Source organism: Cryptotermes secundus, unplaced genomic scaffold, assembly GCF_002891405.2.
Source record: "Cryptotermes secundus unplaced genomic scaffold, Csec_1.0 scaffold79, whole genome shotgun sequence".
In the NCBI taxonomy this organism is placed as follows: Eukaryota; Metazoa; Arthropoda; class Insecta; order Blattodea; family Kalotermitidae; genus Cryptotermes; species Cryptotermes secundus.
In genome coordinates, this window is record NW_019741974.1 from 1566896 (window position 1) to 1586777 (window position 19882).

General features: G+C 43.0%; 1 protein-coding gene across 1 annotated transcript in view; it reads right to left on the reverse strand.

Moving 5' to 3' along the window:
- The window catches only part of LOC111872793 ((11Z)-hexadec-11-enoyl-CoA conjugase), a 63733-nt gene extending 45452 nt beyond the window's left edge, over window positions 1-18281 (reverse strand). The window contains exon 1 of the mRNA XM_023866969.2: window positions 17998-18281. The gene's annotated coding sequence lies outside the window, so the exon portion shown is untranslated. The remainder of the gene's footprint in view (window positions 1-17997) is intronic.
- Between the last annotated feature and the right edge of the window lie 1601 nt (window positions 18282-19882).

The following is a 19882-nucleotide window of genomic DNA, read 5'->3' on the forward strand; positions in this document are numbered from 1 at the left end:
TTCAGCGGTGAAACTACAAGGCTGATTTTGATGAGATGTATTCCTGGTTCACTTTAGAAGTTAAAAGAAATTTTGCTTTTAATTCATTTCGGCCTAGTAGGCCCACTGACTCCGTGTATATTAAAGTCGCCTGATATGACGCATTTTACCTTAATTTAAGAAAATATTAATTTCAACTTGCATGTTTTTGGCACAAGTTTCGTCATCTTTAGATGTATTAAATTAAGTGCATAAGCTACTAAAATTTTGTATTGCATAAATATTGCGACGTGTATACCCACTGCTAGGCAACAGGTCTGTAAACACATTCCCGCAACACACGCGCACGCAACAATAGGACGTATATTGCTAGGAAAATGGGCTGTAAACACGCATCCTTAATAAGAGACGATATTTTCTGTGGGGTCCGTGCCAAGGAGTTATCTTGAAGACAACCGGCGTTACAAGGAGTTATTCAAAAATGAGCGACTGAGCGCTAACATTAAACTAACCCTACATAAAGCTCTTATTAGATCTATAATGACTTATGCTAGTCCCGCCTGGGAGTTTGCGGCAGACACCCATCTAGTGAAATTGCAGCGCCTGCAAAACAAGGTTCTCCGCACCATTGACAAATTTCCAAGGCGCACACCGGTCCGCGATTTGCACATGGCGTTCAAAATCCCGTACGTATATGACTTTATAACAAAATTATGCAGGCAACAAGCAAAAGTCATACAAAATCATGATAATGAGAATGTTCGCAACATCGGACAAGGCGAAGTCCGCCACAGAAAGTATAAGAGGCTTAAACTTGGCGGCGGTCAGGCATACGGCCGTTCAAGTGACTAGACTGCCGTGGTAGCGAATACTACTGGAAATAGGGCGTAATCTGTTGTACTGAGCCTGGACTGACAGAGGCCTTGTATATATTGTACATAAAAGTAAGAAATAAGTGTGTATTGCAAATTTATGTAAATACAGACAGTGGACATATTCATACTGACTGACAGACAAATGACAGACCCGACCTCTCGTCAGAGAGGGCGCCCCACATAGACAAGACAGTAACTTTCATTCAAAAGAACTGGGGCTCGACACCAAGACAGACAGACTGACTGACCGTCAGTTGCAACATGACTCTGACTCTGACTACAAGGAGTTGATGGTTTCAGCTATGGAATGTTAACCATCAAGCAATGGAAACTGAAGAATCCCCCTTGGTAAGATTCGTTACCAGGAAACGTCTAGTGAAGATTGAGAAGACTTTATGTGTGCTGTAATTACAGTGATGTTTGGAGTATGTAACTCATTGAGACTGTTATAACTGTTTATAATTATGACCTGCAAGTGGTCAGTAAATCTATTCACCAATCCAAATTCCGTCTCTAGCCACTCCTACGCATGACAATATTATGCAATTAATGTAGGCCTATAGTTTAATCGTTTCATCCTTAGCAGGCCTGCTGTTTGATATATTATTTTTGATAGTAAAATAATGATCACTTGTAATTAGTCTTCTACATTTATTCAAGGATACAGGACATTGGACTGTTTCCGGCTTCAGGATAATTGAAATTGCTTTAGTTTCATTCCGATACGTATAGCTACATTCGTGAAATACGTTGAATGATCTTCATAATTGATCATTATGTTACCATAAATATTATAAATCGTATGTTACTGAGAATATGACACTTGTTTGTCCATATTTTAATTTTATTGTGTTCACGTAAAATTGAGTTATTTATATCTTATATATCTTGTGTATATAAGATATAAATAACTCAATTTTACGTGAACACACAACACACAAGACCTGAGGGTGTTTGAGAACAAGGTGTTGAGGAGAATATTTGGACAAAAGAGAGACGAAATCACAGGAAGCTGGAGAAAACTGCATAATGAGGAGCTTCATAACTTGTACTCTTCTCCAAGTATAATTAGAATGATCAAATCAAGGAGGATGAGGTGGGCAGGTCATGTAGCACGAATGGGGGAGACGAGGAATACGTATAGGATATTGGTGGGAAAGCCAGAAGAAAAGAGACCACAGGTAAGACCAAGGCGTAGGTGGATGGACAATATTAGAATGGATCTTAGAGAGATAGGATGGGATGGTATGGATTGGATAAATCTGGCTCAGGATAGGGACCAGTGGAGGGCTCTTGTGAACACGGTGATGAACCTTCGGGTTCCATAAAATGCTGGGAAATTCTTGAGTAGCTGCAGAATTGGCGGCTCCTCAAGAAGGGCTCAGCTTCATGAGTAAGTAAGTATACACAAGACATCCAAGAAGATGGCGAAAAATCTGCCGAAACATGTAAGGTGAACTGCATTGCTTATTAAAGACGTATAAAATAGTGTGGTATATTTGCTCAAAGCAAAAAAAGTGAAGTCAGGAGAAACATCCATTGGTAGGGAACGGTACAGTAACGTCATCAACATGTTCCCACAGCAACAGGAATGTTCACAAAACTAGAGAAACTGTCAGAAGAGCTGTTTGCCGTGTGATCCGCGCCCAGGCTACATAAGGAGTTAATTTTGCATTGAGTTGTATATACGGGGGCCTGCCTCTCCAGGTTGGGGGAATCTCGAATCTTAGACATTAAAACATGATCATGAGTTTCGTGGAACTCGGACCCCAGAATGACTAGGCTGGCGAAGACCAGTAGCGATTGTAAACGACAGAGGCGCCCCACATCAACAAATCCGCAACTGTCTGACAGTAACAAAAATCTGGTCTTGGGCCCCAGATGAGGCTTGACACCAAGACAGACTCGTCGACTGACCGTCGGTCGTAACATAACTTTGAATTTGTCTTGCATGAGTTCAACTCGGAAGGAAGAACTGAAATTGCCAGCCACAAAGGACAGGAGCCCTTTCAACATTCAAGCCAAAGAAGCTACCATTTTGGACTCCTTTACAAAACAACGTGGCTGGAAACACTAGTCTGTGTGTGACAGTGATATGTAAACTGTAGTCATGAGTTGTAAAAGTGTCCAATAAATCCAGTTATTAATCCAAAACCCGTCTGCCTGTAGTCAGACAGTCGTGTATCCTCCAAACAAGAGATAGTAATGATCATGTCTGGTTAAGGCCTTCATATTGTAACGGATTCGACCAACGCGTTGCCAGGCAACAGCTCTATGAACTCCGTCCAACACGCAACAATAGATGAGGCTGTTCTGTATGTCGTCCGCGCCACGCCCAGTGCTAAGGGACAAATCAATTTGCAGTCTGGCACGTGACACGTGTTTTCTATGTGGTCTGTGCCATGCAACAATAGAGGGGCTGTGTTTTGAGTGGTCCGTGCCGAGAGGATATAAGAGGATACGGGAATGGAAATTGACTTCATTTGAGTTCCAAAGTTCCAAGGAGACAGCAGTGTGGCCAGAAGAAGAATTAGAAGTTGGCATGTGAAGATTTAACATGTGATTAAAAGACTTCATTTTGTGTAATATTTGGAGTGTGTAATTCAGTGAGACTGTTACAGTTCCTGTGTTTAATTCCGTTACCAGGAGACGAATAGGATGTGTAACAGTGAAATATAAAATGTAGAAATGGCGATAGCGTTATAATTACTTCTAATTATTGATGGTGCGTGTAAGGAGTAAATAAACCTGTTCATCCGATCCCGAACCCCAGTCTTTAGTCACCGATACACGTGACAGTATTAATTCATTACAGGTATAAGTCTTGCCTACAAATTTAGCTGAATATTACGCTGAATACAGGAGTATCTCGTTCTTCGTATTTACATAAGCAAACACCACACGCATAAAAGAACTCCAAGTCGTGTGTGAGGACAATTCAAGCATTATATTTTTTTGGCTTATATTAAGAACGAAAGGAGCTCCGAAATTAAGTACCCTATCAGTGGTTTTCCGCCGGTCACGGTAGCCGAGCGGTCTAAGTCGTGCACTGTCTTCTCTCGCTCGGAAACCGGGATCGTGGGTTCGAATCCCACTCAGGGAATGGATGTTTGTGTGCGTTTTTCTGTGTTTATCTACAGGTAGAGGCCTTGCGACGAGCTCATCACTCGCCCAAAGAGTCCTACCGAATGTTTAAGATCTAGTAAACCGAAGTGAAACGGAGAGTTTCATGGAGGTAGGCCTAGGCCAAAATTGGGGCTGTAGCGCCACAGAAAAAAAAAATCAGTGGTTTTTACAGCTTCATTAAGTAACACATGAACAAACAATGAAGCCGTAGCTGTAAGTACTGTTGCGGAGAAGAGTTCATGATACCTACAAACTTTGCTTAAACTACACAAGCGTTTAAAATCGCGCAATGTCTCACAGATGGCTCTGAATAACGATCATCGGGGGTGTTATGGTCTGGATCTCTGGGATGGAACAACTCCGGTATTTACCTTCAGATGCTGAGGGAAATGACGAAAACCTATCCAGTCGATATTCGAACCGTCCATTTCCATACAATGCATAAACTTCATCGAAGTTGTATAACGCTATGTATTAATAGCTGATCACGTGAAAGTGAGTAGCTCAATCAATAATAAGTGTGAAATCCCTTTGTTCTACCTCGTTGCATGGTTTCCTTTCTTAGCTCTATGTCAGAGGAGATTGAGGTCAGACATAAGAAAGAGGATATGTAAATATATTTGAGAAATACCTTGAATTGTCATGTGTTTATGGAAATTTCACCGCGCCTTGTGAGCGTAATTGGTTGAGACACTTGCTACAAACTGGAAAGTCACGGATTCCATTCCCTTAAGGACATTTTATTTATCAATTGACCTAATCCTTCCAAATGCAATATTGCTCTAGGATCAACTTAGCCTCTAAGAGAAATGAGCACCAGGAATTTTCGTGGGGGCAAAGTGCGGCCGGCGCGCAAGGCTGACAACCTCACCGGCAGCTGTGAGCCGAGTGTCTAGAAGATGTGTGAGCCTGAACATCTCACGACCCTATGAGTCTCCACGGCCTGTTATGGGGATGTTTTTACCTTTATTTGCCTCGTGAAAGTAAATTGATTTTGTTTATAAGTATGTAAATTATAATAGGATGACTTATGAAGGTGGTTGGGGATGTGGAGATATAGCTCCTCACATTCTTGCCTCGTCAGAGATGGAAATTGAATGGTAGCTTCACGCTCCAGCTGCTTCGTCGAGAGCACAGAGCCGGTCTCCCGAAGAGAAAACTTCTTGCTCTGACAGGAATCGCCACCCAAATCCAGTTACTGTAACGACTTGTAGTCAGAGCTGAAGGAATTTGTGTTGGGTAAATAAATAATTTATCCAAAATATATATTGATCCATCTCATATATTTTCGCATATTTGACTGTAATGATGAAAATGTAAAACAGAATTTGAAAGCGCAGTCTTTGTATATCGGTATAATTAGTATTATGCAAATCCTCAAACTTTCACAAACCCTTGAGATATTTTTCTGCAGTGACAATCAGAATCTTCATCCCTACACCTTTCACAGACACGTACGTTCAACTGGATATTCAGTACATTCCTAAAAGAACGCACGTTCTACTTTTTGACACCATTCCATTCAGTTTCTGAATGGTCAAATCAGTTTCACTTACGTGAAAGCTGTACCGGACTGTGAACCTACTTATATCTTTGGAATTTGAGATTGTCACGGCCATGATTAAGACTCTTACTGCCTGCTGAGACGTGGCGTCATGTATTGTGGCAGATGATTTCTAGCCTTATCGAGGAATGTACTACCTCCATCTACAGGGTAAAAGAGAAAAGAAGATACTCTTCTAGCCTGCAGATGGAGATAGTACTTTCCCCAAAAATTTAAGCGTCTACCAGACTACAGGACATCAAGTCCCAGATGAGAATTATGAAATTGTGTATTTTTCTATTCGTTTGCTCACTAGTCAGTTGGTTAATTTAGTTTAAACCAGGGCAAAGGGTGTCGGGCGATAATCATGTCAATTCAGAGCAAAAGTAGAATTGAGTATTGACATGGGTGATTTAATGGTTACTCCAAGCACTCAGACAGCCATTTGGTGCATTTCACGCCTCTGATTTCAGTAGGACACTTCAAACGTCTCTTTTCAATGCTAGTACCCAACTCGCTTTCTCTGATGCCCTACTAATATCTGTAGGCTCCAACCACATAAAGCCGAAGGTATACATTTTGTGCCCTACCTCGGCTGGTTGTCGGCAGATTCAGTGATAGATGGATTCTTCCCTTGTCTACATTTCCTGCAGACGAGCGACCCATGACCTCTAGGTAGCGTGTGAATGAACAGTGGCCTCGCAACAACCCTGTTGGCACTCTGCACTGTTTCCTTTCCAAGGCCGTGGGTCCTTAGACAGTTTATTTTCCTAAAGTCCTTCAAGGAAAAACTTCGAGACCTCATGCCAAATGTAGCAGCCTAATATTCGGAGGACTTCGTGCTCGGCAACTCGTTAAATCCTGAGCTTACTAACACGTGATGAGACTGAAATTGTTGACTCAGGACGGAGAAAGGTACTGCTCTCTCCCTCCCTAGCCAAGGCACCAGTATCATGAATCTCACTGTGGCCAAGGCCGAAGAGGATCGTTACTTTGTTCCTATTGGACAGGGAGAAATTGCCTGTAGACATTCCCAGATCAACTTTGAGGTTTTCCTTGATGCCTCATAGGCTCGCAAAGTTTCCGGACTTTCTGAGAAATTACAAATTTCCTCTCCTGTAGAGCGCGCTTGCATGGAGTCTTTTGCACATGCTCAGATCCGAAACATTTCTGCCTAGAAAGCTCTGGAATCGAGCGATAGCCTTCTGCGTGCTCATACCGGAAGTTTACCTGTCCCAGAACCGCTAGCAATTCTGGGCCCCATCCGCGTACCAGACCCTACCTCGGACTGATGAATCGTGGGACAATAAAATAATAAAAATTCTCTTAGGGGGAGCTCCACTTGAAGTAGAGTCCAAACGGAGTCATTGGTATCATTTTATCTTGACCCATTTAAAAGATAGGGTACAATTCTAATAGGATCCGGGCATGTTCTACGTCCGATTCACATCCCAGCAACGTATCTATGTCACTGAACCTGAAACACTAGGCCCTAACCTCAGCCTCCGTCGCCAAATGCGAAAGCAAGGAGAGCTTCAAGAGCGGCCAAGATGACCTCATAATACTCCACCCTGCTAACCTCTGCAGAGGACCAAGTTCAGCCGTGACCGAAGCAAGATCAACTCTCGGTTGTGATGCACCGTACTGCACAGCACACTCCTCGGCTTGAAATCAGAAGATTTTCCCGAGAGTTCTGTATATGACACAGCCAAAACGGAAGAGTAAACTTTATTGATCCTTTGCCCCAGGCGCTTCCTCTGTCAGCCTAGCAGCCAAGATAAACTGTCCTGGAAGTTTCGAGACCACATAATTCGTATTTTGGACGTTCTTTCAAAGCAAATGCCGACGCCTTGGGTATAGATCATGTCTTTCCGTCCGCCTGTCTCTGGCCTAGTCTCAATGATCCGACCGCTAGACAGAGTTTCCTCTGTCTCTTCGTGGAAGTAGGACTAATTCAGATATTCAGCCATGTTGATACACAATGAAGTCTATTTATTTCGAAAACATAAATAAATAAGCATGAAAGTAAGTTTAATCGCCTGCAAAGGGCACTGTTGGGAATTTTGTGTGCTATATCATGCAGTAGGAGTCGTGGTTGCGCAGTCGTTATAGCGACCGGTCACAGGCTAGACGATCTAGGGGTCGGAGTTCGAGTCCCGCTAGGGTCAATAATTTTCTCTTCTCCACGTCGTCCAGACCGGCTCTGGGGCTCACCCAGCCTCCTAGCCAATGGCTACGAGGGGGCTCTTTCCCCGGGAGTAAAGCGGCCGAGGGGTGAAACTGACCACTGCCTCCAGCTAGTGCCGAGGTTAAGAAAACGTGGTATACATCTACTGCCCCATACGTCTTCATGGTGTAGTCCTTTATTAGATAAGCACAGCGACAACTTTGCCTTTTTTACATTACGGAGTACACCCTTTCCAGTTTCGTGAAGTAATGATGAACTGAATACGAATCTAAACCACCTCTGAATTTTATATCGGAAGAATGGGTAAGAAACTGGGCCGCGAATCCTGCTAGCATCGACTATACTCGTGAGAGAGTTCGCTGCTTTCTCAGTCCCAGAGAGTCTAATGAGTTTATCTAAACAGAGACGACTGTCGCTGCTGCTGCCCTTCCCATGTCATCACTACGTCATCTACTCGACATCCTGTTATACCAGCAGTGGCTGTGTGATTTTGGAGCTGTCGACCGCTCAGTTACCTGGCTGGAATCCTACCTGCGGCACCAGTGACTGTACTGTCTCCCGGAACAGATATTTCCAAGGGTAGATAAGATGGGGGAAGAAATGCAAGGCTGACTTTAGCTCACAGAGTCAGAAATGGGAGACTGCGATCATTGCCATAATATCCACTCTCATCGAACTGCGGCTCTCCTGGAGGAAGGAAGTACATATATAGAGATTTTTTATTGCTAGCGGGGTGGGACTAAGTTCCTTGTACTGCGGCCATTTCTGGCCTATTGTACCAGCCCCAGATGATAGGTGAGGGTGATTGTGGAGCAATTGGTGGAATGATGATTGACAGGGGAAACCGAAGTACTCGGAGAAGACCTGCTCCAGCGCCACTTTGTCCGCCACAAATCTCACTTGATCAGACGCGGGATCGAACCCGGGCCGCCGCGGTGAGAAGCCAGCGACTAGCCTCTTGAGCTATGGCGCGGCCTATAGAGATTGTTAGGAAAATGTCTACTGGGAAATACCCTATATCCCAGTGGCTTTTTCAATCGTTGCATTTTGGACCACGTGCCCCAAACTGTATTTGTAGGACCGTAAATTTTTGAAACGCCGGTTACGGTAGCCGAGCGGTCTAAGACATGCACTGTCTTCGCTCGCTTGGAAACCGGGATCGTGGGTTCGAATCCCACTCTGGGCATGGATGTTTAGTTTGTGTGTGTGCGAGTTTTTCTGTGTTTGTCTACAGGTAGAGGCCTTGCGACGAGCTGAACACTCGCCCAAGGAGTCCTACCGAATGTGTAAGATCTAGAAAAACTGAAGTGAACGGAGAAGTTCATGTAGGTAGGCCTAGGCCCACTGGGGCTGTAGTGCCAAGGAAAAGAAACTTTTGAAACTAGTGTCGCGGATACAGAAATTTGTCTTAATGAAGGCAGCACAGCCAGATTCAAAGTTTCGGGTTACTGGGCGTGACTCCTGGTGGAAACATGGCGAAGGCACTTCGAAGTGTGAGACCGAGCAGAGAGTTTGGGGGGACACAAAGAAGGGGGGGGGGCAAGAAGAAGAAGAAGAATAAGAAGAACATAGGATGGTGGGGAACTCTACAGTGAAGACGAATGTGGATGGGGCATATATTAAATTTGTACAAGTTACCTAGAAATATATCTCTACTTTAAACTTATCTTTCCGAATCTTGATACTTGCCGAGTTTGAAACCCGGTTACTTCAAAACCAGTTCACATAGGGACCTGAAATCTTGCACCATATTTATATTTATATGCATAATTATGTACGAAGCAGGCTAGACTCACATCTTTAAAAACGAGGAAGAAATACTGTAGCGTGTAGACCCGTTACTATGTAGCGACCGCGAAACAAACAGGTTCCCATGGTAACGAGCTCACGCCCAACAATAGAGGAACTCTTGGAAACGGTGTTTTCTACGCTTTCCGTGCCGAGATGTTATAAGGAAAACAGTTTGAGTCGTAAAGTAACTTTGACTTTAAATTCGAAGAGTTCAGGGGTTGCAAGGAAGCTTGTCAAGAGATGATTTTGTAGGTTCATACAGAGCTCTAATGTCACGAGGACCTGAATGTGGTCCGTTACACGAAATGTTGTACACTAATGGTTTGTTCTGTGGGCAGGGTTTTAAGTTATGGCGTTTAAAATTTTATATCCCTTTTTCTGTGAGCATGATCAGTTTTCGTAAAACTGTACACACGAAACTGGGCAAGTAAGGACAACTTCCGCTTTGACGCATCTTCTCCAGGCGTATACTTGAATACAATCCAAAATTTAGGTCCTTAGGGAGCTGGGATAGCTCAGTCGATGTAGCGACAGTCTACGGCAGTGTTTCTCAACCGCCGGTTCGCGGGCCAGTACCGGGGTCTGGCATCAATTATACCGGGCCCTCCTCTTATAAAAAAAATTGGGCCGCGGTCTCATAAAGGTTGGGAACCACTGGTCTACAGGGCGGACGGCCTGGTTTCGTTCTCCGACGGAGGCAAGAAATTTTTCTTCTCTCCGTAGCGCCCATACCGATTCTCGGGCCCCGTCCAGACTTCTAAACAATGAGTAACGGGGAAATTTCCCCGGCGATAAAGAGGCCGGGGCGTGTACCTCATCACTGACCTCCATCTAGAGCCGAGGTCAAGAATGCTGGAATTATACCTTCACTCACCGACACGTCTTCGTGGCGGGCTGTCTAATTAATTAAGCATAAGGACAATTTTTCGTTTACCTTAAACATTAATAACCGGCTTTATATTAGTCACCTGTAATTGCATAATTTCAGTAATTTAACTTATTGAAATCTGTATGGGTGTGAAACTTGTCTCTGACATTAAGGGAGGAACATAGACTGAGAGTGTGTGAGAACAGGGTGTTGAGGAGAATATTTGGACCGAAGAGAGATGAAGTGATGGGAGGTTGGAGAAAACTGCATAATGATGAGCTTCATAACTTGTACTCTTCTCCAAGTTTAATTAGAATCATCAAGTCAAGGAGTATGAGATGGGCAGGACATGTAGCACGAATGGGGGAGACGAGGAATGCGTATAGGATATTGGTGGGAAAGCCAGAAGGAAAGAGACCACTGGGAAGACCAAGGCGTTGGTGTATGGACAATATTAAAATGGATCTTAGAGAAATACGATGGGATGTTAAGGAATGGATAGATCTGGCTCAGGATAGAGACCGGTGGAGGCTCTTGTGAACACGGTAATGAACCTTCGGGTTCCATAATTGCTGGGAATTCTTGAGTAGCTGCAGAATTGGCGGCTTCTCCAGAAGGGCTCAGCTCCATGAGTAAGTAAGTAACTTATTGAAATAGTCACATTGGCTACCAAGAGGAACTACAAGTTCGTGATACTGTTGGGAACACGACCGCTGCGGCAAGGCCTTTGTCAGACTAGAACCAAGGGGTCAGGAAGATGATGAGGTTAAGAAGAGTGCTATACAGCTCTGTCGAGAGAATGTAGAACTAACGCTCTAGTAGGACAAACCGAATATCCAATCCCGCCAATGCTAAACTCCTCCGTCGGTCATAATAGTGAGAAAATTTTGCACACGTCTTTTCCTCCAAGGATATATCCTTATATTTTCCTCCAATCTCCTTCTTTGTGCTCCAAGTGGCTGTTTTTCATCAGGATTCTCCACCAAAATTCTGCATCTATTCTTTGCTTTCTCTGTTTTTGCTATTTACTCAGCCTAAAATGTCACTGTCCTGACAGTATGTTCTAACCTGCATAAATCACAAAGTTCCTCCCTTAAAGCCGAGTGGTTAATTTATGTACCAAGCGCTTCAACATACCAAAAATTCTGTGTTGTACCAACAGACTCTATTTATGTGTTCCGTGTGGTTCTCACAATAATCAGTTGTTGCTTCCCTAAACATCACCTGTATAGCGAAGAAACCCGAATTGAATTCTTGTACATTATTCAAAAGAAATTCGGTCTTCAATGAGTTAGTAACTATGGTCTGTCACTTCCTTCATAGTCCTTACGTTCAAATAGTTATCTGACGTCTCTGTCTTTCAACACTTCTCATTTATTACAAATGTTTTATTCCTGTACATTATCTATAGTACTGTGTTTATCTGAAAACACCGCCATGTTTATATTAGAAAACACAAAGTTTCGGAGACTGCATTCTGTCTCCTCCTTCTGGTAAAACCTACTCAGTTGGACGCAGTCGCAGATAAGACGGAGACAGAAGTCTCCGAAACTTTGTGTTTTGTAATATAAAGGGGACCATGGTTTAGATAAAGACAGGACATGAATAATGTCCTGAAACATAATATTTGTATTAATGTACCATTGTCACAAAATATATATCTTATTTACTTCTCATTATGCTATTCTCTCAGCAAAGCCGTAGTTCTGAACTGAGCTTCAGTGTTTTTGAAAATGAATAGAATAAAAACAATTTCCGAAAAAAATAATAATAGCAATTTTTGTAATTTATTCTACAACTAATATCGTAATTTATTAGCGTTCTCATACATGCAAATTCTGATTCTCTCTCAAACAATATAGGATCATGTAAGATTTGAGGCTTTCACGGCGGTGACTATGAAGAAAGCAGTCTTCTGGGATTTGGCACCGTGTATATGTGGTGTTAACCGACGTTTCGGAGGAACGTATCGCCTCCATCTTCAGGGTAGAAGACTGCTTTTACCGGTTCTCACGGTCTCTTCGCTTGCANTTTTTTACCGACTTCAGTTTCATGTTTCATTCACATGATCCCTCCTAGACAACTTGGTCAGATGAAGTAAGAAGACGCCAGTAAATAGGATCTCAAATTTGGGATAATGAAATCATAACTTTTATTCTCAAAACTTTACTTTATATGCTGAATGCAGGTCTAAGTGAAATTTGAATCCAGAAATGTCTCCGTAATTTTTATTTAGTGTTTGATACCCAGTTTTCCGAAAGTAAACTACGTATATGCCTCCGACAGAGGAAATTAATATTTTCTTTCACACATCAGAGTAACATTAATTTATATAGTGGTTACTTTGGTCTCTTATTTGTCCATATATTAGGTGTTAATTTAAACCTGGAAATATGTTCTGTAAGACATAACATAGCCAACATCAAGACAGTACTGTTAACTAAAGAGAAAAAATAATGTTCGTAAAGGTAAAGTTGTCCTTATGCGTAATTAAACAGTACACCATGAAGATGTATGGGGGAGTGGATGTATATATCTGCTACCCTCCGGTTAAAATGTTAGTACATCTTTAAATTTTAACAATGGAAAAATATTACAAACCCATATACTCTTATTCTGTTTCGCAAGGAATTCCACGCTATTTACCCAAGTTATTGGGCTTTGACTAAAAGTGTGCGGATTAAGCTAAACCAGCCACAAGATATTCGAATTTCGACCTAATTCTATGTGGCGTCACTTGCCCCTTCCACGTTAAGGAATTTGAGAGCTCTATGTAATCGACTCTATTTCGGAGAAAATGTGTACCGAGCAGAGTGGTCTAGCTTTAAAGTTCCAAATATGTATTCTTGAGGTGCTCGGTTCGAGTCTAGAACGAGACACTGCTTATAAATAATTGACTGATTGTAACTTCTGAATGCTGAATTGTAAATTATTTATAAAGAAATCATCATGGGTCAATCTACGTCTCATCCCGATGTCTGCCTCGAGAAAACCACAAATATTTTCAGAGTAGTTTCGGATAATAGCATGATTAGTAAGAAATAATTAATTGGAAGAGTAGGAGGGACCGATAGTAGCCAAACTGAGGTGTTATTCTGGCATTCGCTTGGATGGATAAAGGAAACTTGTCAGAAAATTCTGTGTCCGTGGCAAGGTTCGGTAAGTCCCGAATACGCATCAGAGACGTGGCCACTTGAGCCAACTTGCTCGGCAAAAAAGGTAAAGTTGTCCCTGTGCTAAACGAATTAAACACTGTGACATGAAGACGTATGGGATTGTGAATATATACAGATCCATGTGTACTTGAACTCGGCAATAGCTAGAGGTGAGTAGTCAGCTTCACGCCCAGACCGCTTTACCCCCGGGGAAGGAGCACCTGGTACCTATTGGATAGGAGGTTGGGTGGACCCAAGAGCCCGTGTAGACTATTTGGGGAAGAGAAAATTCTTGACTCTACAGAGACTCAAACTCCGACCCCTCAGTCATCCTGCCTGTAGCCAGTCGTTATACCGACTACGCTACCGCGGCTGCTACTAGTTCGGTAATGGAACTTAAAATAAGTAAATTGTTGAGATAGATACAATTGTAAAGTTTTCCTTGTCTTAAATGAGAGTTTCTCGTGTGAAAGCTAGTGGTATTTTACATCCAGCATAGTTCACGGATCTTCCTACCGGTTGCAAAATATTGTGAAGGTTTTCCAAAATGTCTAAAGCGTCAGATGTCTCTAGGACCGGTTCATGTGCACCAGTACAAACACTCCAGATATTTCTTTAAACGTTTCTTTTTGGAAAATCTAAATGTTCTATTTTACAACATAAACCGTATAAGGAAGCTTGTTGTGTTAGTAGCTGCCTGCATACTGGATACATATGGATACTGTAATATATAAATATTGTGGCGTATTTGCTCAAAGCAAGAACTGTGAAGACAGATAAAAAACCGTTGCTAGGTAATGGCCCGTAAACACGCAGCAGAAGAACACGTCAAGTACACTGTGACACCACGCAACAATAGAGGAAGCGGCGTTCTTTGTTGTCCGGGCCGCGCTCGTTGCTACGCAACTGTGCAGCAAACACACCTCTGCAGCAGTGAATCAACACACAACAATAGAGAAGTGGTCTGTGAGTCACGCACTCCCCTACACGTAATAGTGTAGTACAGATGGAAGAAATGTAAGTCTACTCCTGTTTGTACGGGCACATTCTGTTTATTCATAATTCTGAAGCGAATTATACTGTTACGCGAAGTGAGGCCTGAAATGTGATGAAATACAACGGTGAAGAAGGAACAGAAAATTCGTAAAACAATGTGAGAGAAATAAGTAAGCTGTGGTGTTAAGCCGCGCCATAGCTCAAGCGGTTAGTCGCTGGCTTCCCTCCGCGGCGGCCCCGTTCGATCCCGGGTCTGGTCAAGTGGGATTTGTGGTGGACAAAGTGGCGCTGGGACAAGTTTTCTCCGAGTACTTCGGTTTCCCCTGCCAATATTTATTCCACCAATTGCTCTACAATCACCCTCACCTATCATCTGGGGCTGGTACAATAGACCAGAAGTGGCCGCAGTACAAGAGACTTAGTCCCACCCCAATAGCATTAAATAGAAATAAAAGAAAAAGCTGTGGTATTGAAAATTGCAAATAATTTCCAACAATGTCAAGACACCTCATTGACATAAATGTAATTGAAATTTACCCCACGATGTACGGCTCACGGCCCATCATTCTGGTGTCAGAATTATGTCAGTGCTCTTTAAACGCGCAGGCCTCCATCATACAGAGCTCTGGAAAAACTGAAGACGAAATAATCACGTCGGAATCAGAGGCTTAGATTTCTGTCTATCTATTTGTCCCTCTACAGCCCTCCGTTGGGCCTTGGCCGCTTCCGGTTTCTTAATCCTATACACAGTCGGTACGACTCGGTCTAGTTGGACGGAGCGTCAGCCCGTCACAAGGCCGCTACATAGGCCTCGATTACAGACAATATTGTAAAACAAACCTTAAGGAAAACTCGGATAATATGGGCTGAATTAATCTGGAACAGCATAGGGATCAGTGGCGGGCTCTTGTGACCACAGTAATGAACCTTCGAGTTTAATAAAAGACTGAAAACTATACTGGATAGCCAAGCGACTATTAGCGTCTCAACGACCCTGAGTTGTATAGTTAGTTCGTATGTGACGAAGGAAGAGAAGCGGCTAACAAATTCCATGATTTTTGATGTCGTGGAAAAATGTGACTTTTAGAGATGACTGATGACGGATAGCGCCTGAACACGTTGCACCACTACTGAGACGCCAAGAGTTGCAGAAAAATGCAGACTTCAAGTTCAGAACAATCAGGAAACCAAATTCTTGAAAACCGAAAGTAAATGAGCAACTTAAATGTATTTACTTTTACGATTTCTGGTGTTATATCTCAAGCAACTAACTGTATACTGGCATACGCGCCTTCAAAAAATGCCTTTCCTACAGTAATTGACTTTACTGACACAATTTGCTTTCCTGTTGTTATTTACGTGTAAAACAAAGTTTAAAATCGAACTCTGCCTTCATCCTTGGGCAAAAGCCTATATGTTTAGATCGAAACGGTAGAGCTAAATCCTGCCTCCGGAACAAATAAATACCATGATGGATAAAAAGGTAAAGTAAAGTTGTATCTGAGCTTGACTACTTAAGCACTACGCCATGAAAGCATACTGCGGAGTGGGTGTATTTATCCATATTTTCTTGACCTCAACACTAGTTGGAGGTGAGTGGTCAGCTTCACGCCCCGGCCGCTTTACCCCCGGGAAAATGGCCCCCAGTACCCGTAGAATTTGAACTGGGTGGACCCCAGAACCGGTCTGGACGACTGGGAGAGGAAAAAATTCTTGAACCTACCGGGACTCGAACTCCGACGCTTCGCTCGTCCAGCCCATTTCCAGTAGCTACAGCGACCACGCTATCCTGGCTCCATACGAGGATGGCTACTGTTCACTCTCACAGGCTTTTAAATGTTATGTATGTTGAAGAAACAATTACACAAAATGTAAATGACTGTGCAACAGCTAACTGCGCCGTGGATAACACAGTAACTCAGCTAGCGTGTGTTCTGGCAGGGGGCACCGGGTTCGAATATTTGTGTTTTTGCACAACTATCTGGGATTTATTCCATCTTTCCATGCGAGTCACATGATAGAATATTTAAATTAGACGCTCCCTCTACCCTCTTAGAGAGATACGATGGAATGGAATGGATTGGATTGATCTGGCTCGGAATAGGGACCAGTGGAGGGCTCTAGTGAACACGGAAATGAACCTTCGGGTTCCATAAAATGCTGGGAAGTTCTTGAGTAGCTGCACAATTGGCGGCTTCTCAAGAAGGGCTCAGCTCCATGAGTCAGTGAGTGGGCTCCATCTTCCCGCTTTATAATATGACCCACATATGTCAACCGCATACAAAGAGTCCTTTGAAATATTACGTTTCACAATGAGAGACGTTCTATACTTGACGCTAAAAAGATGTGTGCTTTGTTATCCGTTAAATTCTCGTGAGCTAATGCATCTATAAACCCACCGCGCTGCAACTAGCTCGCCGGCAGCTGCGAGAATAGGCAGCAAAGTTAGGAAAGTGATCATACATAATTATATTGTGCTTTTCTTCGGCCTGCTAAGAATATGCTTTCAGTGTATAATTATTATTTTTTTTATTATTGCTACTGGGGTGGGACTAAATCTCTTGTACTGCGGTCACTTTTGGCCTATTGTACCAGCCCCAGGTAATAGGTGAGGGTGATTGTGGAGCAATTGGTGGAATGAAGATTGACAAGGGAAACCGAAGTACTCGGAGAAAACCCGCCCCAACGCCACTTTGTCCTCCACAAATCCCACTTGACCAGACCCGGGATCGAACCAGAGCCGCCGCGGTGGGAAGCCAGCGACTAACCGCTTGAGCTATGGCGCGGCCTCTCAGTGTATAACACATCCAGGGCTGTGTGTCTAGTAAGGGGGTCAGGAGTTACACACAGCTGATATCTAAGCCTGTCACTGACTATGATGCTAAGCCACTTCCACGCACTTCATATCTTTGTAATTTATTTCAGTATCCTCATTTCTAATATTACACTCCTCTTTCTTGTTCCGCTAGTCAGTTCCTGTCCGAGAGGATTCCTCGTCAGAAATGTTCGTTTCCCCTAACCGAGCCACACGTACATTCCACTAATACGTAATCATTTGTAGGTACTGGTATATTTGCTACTAGGTCAGTCTTCATGACTGTCTTAGCCACAAGTTTATGCTCATCTCTTTTTCAGGCATTTTTGCTTAGCTAGGCCTTTATCAGCATTAGAAAAAATTAATCAGTTACATGTGAATGACAGATTCTTTACAATTATTTCATATTAATGACAGTTATTTGTTTTAAATTAAAATGTGCACTGGTTCAGAAAATTAAAACCACAGAATAAAAGTACTGTCATCGGTAATCGACATGTGTATACAGAATGCCAGTCTGTATTGTGTAAAAACTGGTAATAATTAAACGCTCCTTCAACTTGTTTAAAAAAATTTATAGCTCTAACACAAACTTGAATCAAAATTAAGTATATCGTCCAAAATTTCAATGCATTAAAAGGAATAAAGCGTCGATACTCACCACAGGATAATTTATCTGTTCGTAGTGCAAATACCAGACGCGCCGGATTAACGAAACGGTTGAATCTTCACAGTTCGGTCCCTCGAAATTTACCACACACCTTCCTTCACTCGTCGGATACTGGAGACATAAAATGAGAGAAGACTTTTCGAAAGGGAATATATGTCACTAGCAAGATTTTTTTTTTCCTTCCACCTGCAAGTACTCTTTGAAATTGTCCACCAATCGTTTCACGTCCTGACAGAGAAGATCGGATCAGTGACTGTTGGAAGATACAACGATGCAGCCGTTTTTATGAAGGGTGGAGAAAGGAGTGGGGTGGGGAATGAGGACTGATGCTACGTCACTCTTCAAGATGTCGGTCACAGTACTTGCAAGTTTTGAGACCTCCTGAGGGCACGTCTGTGGGAAAGAAGTGCAAGATATTTCTTAATCAAAGCATTGCTAATACCGCATTAATAAGGAAATGTTACATTGTCTCTCTTTATAATGTTCCATGTGAATGATACACTGCTCTGAAATTAGCATGTCCTTTGTGCTATCGACAAAATCAAGTTCGCAAAACCTTACTCGTGACAAAATGTAAAGGTGTTTCTAGACTGCCATTGCTCAGGCGGTTAGTCGCCGAATTCCTACCACGGCGGCCCGGGTTCGATCCTAGGTCAAGTTATGTGGAATTTATTTTGGACAAGGTGTCTCTGGGCCGGTCACGGTAGCCGAGCGGTCTAAGGCATGTACTGTCTTCGCTCGCTTGGAAACCGGGATCGTGGGTTCGAATGCCATTCAGGGCATGGATGTTTAGTTTGTGTGTGTGCGTTTTTCTGTGTTTGTGTACAGGTAGAGGCCTTGCGACGAGCTGATCACCCGCCTAAGGAGTCCTACCGAATGTGTAAGATCTAGAAAAAACGAAGTGAACGGAGAAGTTCATGGAGGTAGGCCTAGGACCACTGGGGCTATAGTGCCAAGGAAAAAAGAAAGTGTCTCTGGGGCAGGTTTCCTTCTACGGTTTCGCCCAACAATTCTCATTACAAACCAATTGTTCCATGCTCATCTATCATCCTGGGCCGCTACAATAGGACAATTAGTGGCTGACATACGAAGTGGACTCACTCTCACCCAACCCCGTGAATCTTTAAGAAAAAAAGGGTTTTATACTGAACCATGTGCCTTTTGCCAAACGAATTCTTGTTTGAAACCACATAACCTTATAGAGTTGCATTACGGGCCCTATTTACGTCGGTTCTTATATTACTGAAGACACGCTTCTGTTAAAAGGAAGGCTCCTCGTAAAGTAACATCCCTCAAATGAAGTAATTAAATTGCGTCATATATTCTCTGATAATATTAAGGATATTATGTAACATTTTAGTTTTTCACAACGGTGATTATAAATAATGCCTTCTTCTCAGATGTTGCGCTGTGTAGTTCTTGTGAACCGATGTTTCGGAGCAGCCACCTGCTCACGCTGGTTCCTCGATCGCGGGTTTGTCTACCCTGAAAAAGAAGCAATAAGTTCCTCCGAAACGTCGGTTCACACAAGATCTACACGGCGCCACATCCCTGAATACTGCATTCTTTATTAGGTGTAGTGTTTGATGAATTAAGATCTCGCTGTTACAGCACTGATTAGTGACGACGTTGTGAAAGTGAAAATTCCAAATTAAACCTTGTACCTACGCCATTTCGTGATAATAACGTTCCTTGTGTATCAGATATCAGATATCTCCGGAGGTTCATTTAAAGTAAAAAAGTAAAGCCAACCCCGTACCAGGCCGTGAAGGCCCATAGGGTTGCGAGACGTTGAGGGTCCCACAGTATCTAGACAATCGGCTCAAAGATGGCGGTAAGATTGTCAGCCCTACGCGCAGGCCGCGCTTTACTCCCC